A 7279-nucleotide genomic window follows, 5' to 3' on the forward strand; every position below is an offset into this window, starting at 1 on the left:
CAAGAGACTCTGTGCATCTACCCAATCTATTCCTCTCATGATTTTATAAACCTCTATCTATCCCACTGAGTGACTCCAGCATTTTGTATCTCTCTTTGGTGTAAAACAACATCTGCAGTTCCTTCCTAAACATTTTGCTGCTGCCATTTTTACTAGATAATGAAGTGACCCCAAATTTTGTCTTCTCACATTCCTCATGACATAGAAGGGAGGCTATTTGGCCCCTATATATCTGCTGGCTCCTAGAGCAATCCCATTTCCCCACTTATTTCCTTGTAGACTATTCTCTCTCAAATGTCCATTCACACCAGCTAGTTTCCCCTTTCACCAATTTAAACTGGGGCCAATATAGAGTGGCCAATTAATCTATCAGGCTATATTCATTTGGGATGTGGGAGGAAACCAGAGCACCAGAAATAACCACGCAGTCAGAGGAAGAATGTGCTAACTAACATAAACAGCACTAGCTCTAGGTCGATTCTGGGTTGCTGGAGTCGTGAGGCATTACTCCAGCAATACCTCACCTAGATTTGAATACTATTTTATATATTTCATTTCAAAACCTAATATCAAAACAACTGTTTCTTTACACAGTGATTTCACAGTGCTTTGAGGATGTGTAATTCTGAGAAGTAGACAGCCTATATCCTTTCTTTGTCCAGCCCCCCTGACATCAGTCTGAACAAGGGTCTCGACCCGAAACGTCACCATTCCTTCTCTCCTAGATGCTGCCTGACCTGCTGAGGTACTCCAGCATTTTGTGATACCTGTAATTCTAAGAATGTCGGGAGAAAAAGAGTTCTTGAGAATCAAAGGAGTTACCACCATATTCAGTAATGCAAGGGGAACAGTTAATCCTAACGCGTCCCTTTAAACTGATGGAGAAAAACAAGAAGAAAACAATGCAGTTTGGGTTTGGCTATCAAGAGGAGAGAAACCTATAAGATTATTAAGGGGTTGGACACGTTAGAGGCAGGAAACATGTTCCCAACGTTGGGGGAGTCCAGAACCAGGGGCCACAGTTTAAGAATAACGGGTAGGCCATTTAGAACTGAGATGAGGAAAAACTTTTTCAGTCAGAGAGTTGTAAATCTGTGGAATTCTCTGCCTTAGAAGGCAGTGAAGGCCAGTTCTCTGAATGCTTTCAAGAGAGAGCTAGATAGAGCTCTTAAGGATAGCGGAGTCAGGGGGTATGGGGAGAAGGCAGGAACGGGGTACTGATTGAGAATGATCAGCCATGATCACATTGACTGGTGGTGCTGGCTCGAAGGGCCAAATGGCCTACTCCTGCACCTATTGTCTATTGTCTATTGAGAGAGGTCAGGTGTTAAAATTCCTCCAAAGATTGTAACAGTAAATTTGTGAAATCACCCCTTACCACTAGTTGAACTTTAGTCTGCAGTTTTAAAATAAACAAAGATAGATCAGACTTTTTGGCAGGCAATATTTTAGTTTTATCACGTCCTGATTTGCTCAGGGTTGAAGGTGTGAATGTTGACATTCAGCAATGAACTGGTAAAATAAAAGAATTACTTTCCATGAACTAGACCAAAGACCATAATACAGACCAGTTGAAGCTGTATAGCATTTAATTATAATAGAGATATTTGTCAATAGATTGTGTTGTTAGATTTACCTCTGGGTTTCAACTTAGTTCACTATCAAAACATTACTATTCAATTATAGTTTAATAGTCCAAAGGTACATTATTGCTACCATGATACAATGAAATTATTTGTTTTGCATACAATGCAGTAAAATCTCACTATACATAAGCACAATCATACCTAAGTACAAGAGTGCAATGATTGTAGTTTAAGAATAGTAGATTACACTGAATACAGAAAGTGTTGCCATGTTTCCAGCGCCACCTTGTTTCCTTCAAGTTTCAAAATTCTTAAAAATATTCAGCCTTACATTGGTCTTCAAGGCCATTATCCTGGTGGCAGCACTGGGTTGGTGTTGCAGGGGTCAGCCTGGCTTGGCAATGCTGTCGATGTGCTCTGCTGCTGGAGGCCGTGTTCGATCCATGCAATCCCCTGGCTGCTGTGGGGTCTCCAGAGGCCCACTCCGCTGACACTTCAGCCCTTGCTGCCTGCAGTCGCAGCTCTGCTTCCGTGCACTGGGACACCTATCCCAGCCGACCTTGGAACACCTGGAGCCCACAGCCCGTTCACCAGCACAGATCCTCTCCTCCATCTACCGCCATCTTGAATCACCGTTCAAGCATCAGCTGTGGGCAGGTTAGAGTTATATTGAGCCAACTACAGTACAAGGTCTGATTCTTCATGAGTTGATCCATAAAATTGATAAACCTCCAGGGCCTGATGGGATCTATCATGGCTACTGAGAGAGGTAAGAGAGGAGGTTTCGACATTGATGAAGATATTTGTATCTTCTCTAGCCAGAGGACTGGAGAGCAGCCAATGTTGTCCCTTTGTTTAAGCGGAGAATAGGAATAATCCAGAAAATTATAAAACTGAGACTCACATCAGTGGTATAAAACTCTGAGCCTCACATCAGTGGATAAAACTCTGAGCCTCACATCAGTGGTATAAAACTCTGAGCCTCACATCAGTGGTATAAAACTGTGAGCCTCATATCACATCTACAGGAAAGGATTCTGAGGCACAGGATTTCATCACATTTGGAAGAGAATCAGCTAATTAGGGGCTGTCAATATAGCTCCTCCCAGGCAGATCATTACAAATCTGATTGAGATTTTTGAGGAGATGATTGATGAGGCAGGGCAGTGGACATTGTCTGCCTTTAATTATAAAAGGCATTTAGCAAAGTTCTTCATGAAGATTAAGATGCATGAGATCCATGGCAATTTGGTCATTTGGATTCAGAACTGGCTTACCAGAGAAGGCAGAGAATGTGATGGAAGCTTGTTATTCTAGTTGGAGATTTGTGAGAACTGGTGTTCTCCAAAGACCAGTACTGGGATCTCAGTTATTTGGGATAAATTGGATGAAAAGGGAGATGGATTGGTTAGGAAAGTAGTGAAGAACTGTATCCTTTGACAACCATCTTCACTATTTTACAAAAAGCCCAAAGTTAGCTTGGGATCCTTAAAAGAGGAGGGCAATATGGTGAGAGTACTGACAATAAGGGAGCAAATGTGAGTTGGAAAATGCTGAAAAATGGCACAGCGTTGGTGATATTGAAAAATCTAGGGAAATTATTTTGGAATGTTTGGTGTTGTGTTCACTTTCTGTCACACTTCTACAGGAAGGATGTCATTAAGTTGGACAGAGTGCAGAGATGTACGAGAATGTTATCAGGACTTGAGAGCCTAGACCAGAGGAAAAGGCTGGGCAGGCTAGGATTACATTCCTTGGAGCGCAGGAGGTTGAGGGGTAATCATATAAAGGTGTAGAAAATCATGAGAGGAATGCAGAGAGTCTTTTACCCAGAATCTTTTAACCATAATTTTAAGTTGTGAGCAGTAAGATTTAATAGGAACCTGACGGGCAACATTTTAATTCAGAAGGTGGTGGGTGTATGGAATGAGCTGCCCGAGGAGGTAGTTGAGGTAGATGCAGAATAGCATTTAAATGACTCTTGGACAGTTACATTGATAGGAACGGTTTAGAGGGTTGTGGTCCAAACGCAGGCAAATGAGGTTCACTTAAATGGGGCATTTTGGTCGACATTGACAAGTTGTGCAGCAGGGCCTGTTTCTATGCTGTATGATTCTATGACTGTCACCTATGATTTCCGTGACACATTTGTGTCTGGGCATGATCAAATGGAAAATTGCTCATTGAAAAGCCCTGAGGTTCACATTTTGGAAATTGACTTAAAGTTAAAGGGCATCCGAGCGAAAACAAATGATCGGTTCCCTTCCATACATTTTCAAGCAAGCTGTGATGAACAATGCTGTTGTCAGCTGTGAAACGATTCTACTTCTTACCCATAATTACATTCTGTCGCAGATTTTTAAGCACAACGGTTAAACACGGAACCAATGACAGATTATGATGTAGAATTTGATAACGTTTTCATTGATTCAGCTGTTGTAAAAATAAATATCTTATAGAGAAACTAGAGACACAAGAGACTGCAGTTGGCAGAAAATTGAGCAAAAAGAACCATTCTGCTGGCAGAACTCTACTGGTCAGGCAGCATCCGTGGTGGCTTCCCGCATGACTGGTCATAGAAAGGTTAAGGGACGCTAGCAGAAAGCAGACTCCAGCAATCCTCAGTGCATTAAACACCTTGTTTGACATTAAACTTGTCATGTTGCCAAAATCTACTGCCTGTCCAAGTACAAGAGGAAGCAAGCATTGACTTAAAATGCTGGAGTAACTCAGTGGGACAAGCAGAATCTCTGCAGAGAAGGAATGGGTGACGTTTCGGGTCGAGACCGTTCTTCAGACTCAAGGGTTTGCAAGGTTTGCTTGGGCCACATGTATCTATTAGCTGTTTGTTATCTTCCTTTTCTGCTGAGGTTGTTATAAAGGTGTGACTAGCTTCCTACAATAAATCTTTGTAACAAGCTTAATGGGAGCTGTCATGCAGGTGACTAACCGAGATCTACACGATGATAAGATCTATTCTGCTGAATTATTTCCCATTGTGGAGTATTTATAACATGTGTTTTACAGCTTTCGAACACACAATGCTGGTTAATTGAATGATTCAAGAACGTATGCAGATCCTTAGACAAGTAAAGCAGGTAAACGATAGCTCTGATTTCACCCCAGGGTATGAACAGTGCAATATAATATGTTGTATGGATGATCAAAACATTTAATGCGATTTTTGTGTTATATTGACAAACTGTGGCCTTTTGATACACTGCGCCTGGCTGAGATGAAACACTTTGTTCAGCAGCTATGGTGCACCTGGCCACTGATAACAGGCAAGAAGTCTCAGCCTTCACCAGTGGTGCTTTTTCAACCAGTATGTCCTCATGCCTTCATCCAATGGTTCCTAAAAAAGGAGATTATTCCTCTCCTACATCATAGTCATGCAGCATGGAAACAGGTCCTTCAGCCCATCTTGCCCATGCCGAGCAAGATGATCTATCTACACCACTTCTTCCTGCCCCTGTTTGATTCATTTCCTTCTAAACCTTTTCTTCAAGGACAGGAATTCCTCTCTAGATTCCTTGACACTAAAGTGGGTAGATAGTGAAGATGGCCTTGAAAAATTGCAGCAGGATCTTGATCGGTTGGGGGTGAGGTGTTGCATTTTAGGAAGTCTAACAAGGGCAAGACTGACACAGTGAATGACAGGGCTCTGGGGAGTGTTGCAGAGGGATCAAGGAGTGCACGTACTTAGTTCCTTGAAAGTGGTGTCACAGGTAGATAGGATGGTCAAGAAGGCTTTCGGTACATTGACCTTCGTCATTCTGATTATTGAGTATAGAATTTGGGAGGTCATGTTACAGTTGTATAAGACATTGGTGAGGCCACATTTAGAATATTGTGTTCAGATTTGGACACCTTGTTTTAGGAAATATATTGTGATGCTGTAAAGGGTGCAAAGAAGATTTACGAGGATTGTGCCAGGACCTGAGGGCCTGAACTATAGGGAGAGGTTGACCAGTGGTTTCTGTGAACCTCTCCCACGAGCCTGTTTTTGTTTATTTCTGACTTGTGAACAGTTCAGGTTATGAATGGTTCTCGGGAACGGAACCCTGTCATAACCTGGCACCTAACTCTATCAAGAGGTGAGAGGGAAGGGAGAGGTGGAACTGGGCGAGGAGTGTGGCACTGTGGAGTTGCTGCCTTACAGCGTCTGAGATGGAGGTTCAATGCTGACTACGGGCGCTGCCTGTACACAGTTTGTACGTTCTCCCTGTGACTGCGTGGGTTTTCTTCGGCATCTCCGGTTTCCTCCCATACTCCAAAGGCGTACAGGTTTGTAATTTAATTGACTTGGTATAATTGTAAATTGTCCCCAGTGTGCGCACGGGCAGTTTTGGTGTGTTGGGATCGCTGGTCAGTGCGGACTCAGTGGGCCAAAGGACCTGTTTCCATGCTGCATCTCTAAACTAATCTAAGCTAAATGATGGACATGTGGTGCCAGGAAGGTAAGGGAAAAGTGAAGGTGGAGACAATAACTAGGAGGTGATATATGGGGACACGAGGCTGAATAACTGAAAGAAAGGGGATAAGTTGAACCACAAGGGAGGGATGATGGTCAGATAGAATCAGTTAGGAGAGGGGATAGGAGATCCACTATGAATAATGAATTGGTTACAGGCAGATGGAACCAGGTGGAGGAAGGGGATGGAATTGAGTGACGGGGTGGAGGAGACCAGAAGGAAAGACAAAGGAGCACAGAAAGTGTGGTTTACCTGAAATTGGAAAATTTCAGTAAAAACCATTGGGTTGTAGACTTCCCAGGCAGAATATGAGATGCTGTAAATCTGGTTTGTGTTTGCCCTCAACGTAGCAGTGGACAAGGCTGGAGATGAAGTGGGAAGGGGAATTGAAGTGGCAGGCAACGGAGAGATCAGGGTGGCCATTGCAGATGGAGTGCAGGTGTTCTAGGCTAAACAGTCACCTAGTCTCTGCTCGGTCACGAGGAGGCCACGTTGAGTGCAGCAGAGCGGCTGATGAGTTTGGAGGAGGTGCACGTTAAACTTGATCCAAATTGAGGGTGGTACAATGGTGCAGCAAGTAGAGTTGCTGCCTTACAGTGCCGGCGACCCAGGCTCGATCCTGACTACGGATGCTCCCTGTACGGAGTTCACTCATTTCTCCCAGTGACCGCGTGGGTTTTCTCCGGATGCTCCAGTTTTCTCCACCTCCCAAAGATGTACAGGTTTGTAGGTTAATTGGTTTCTGTTAATTGTACATTGTTACATTTAAGAATAAGGGGTAGGCCATTTAGAACGGAGATGAGGAAAAACTTTTTCAGTCAGAGAGTTGTAAATCTGTGGAATTCTCTGCCTCAGAAGGCAGTGGAGGCCAGTTCTCCATTCAAGAGAGAGCTAGATAGAGTTCTTAAGGATAGCGGAGTCAGGGGGTATGGGGAGAAGGCAGGAACGGGGTACTGATTGAGAATGATCAGCCATGATCACATTGAATGGTGGTGCTGGCTCGAAGGGCTGAATGGCCTCCTCCTGCACCTATTGTCTATTGTCTATTGTCCCAAAGGTTTAGGATAGTGCTCGTGTACGGGATGATCACTGGTCGGCGCAGACTCCGTGGGCCGAAGGGCCTGTTTCTGTGCTGTACCTCTAAAGTCCAAAAGTCAAAAGTGGATGTGCTGTTTGGGTGCCTGGATAGTGGCGGGGAAGGAGAAGTAGGGAATAGAT

This window comes from Rhinoraja longicauda, chromosome 2 (assembly GCF_053455715.1).
Source record: "Rhinoraja longicauda isolate Sanriku21f chromosome 2, sRhiLon1.1, whole genome shotgun sequence".
NCBI classification, from domain to species: Eukaryota; Metazoa; Chordata; class Chondrichthyes; order Rajiformes; family Arhynchobatidae; genus Rhinoraja; species Rhinoraja longicauda.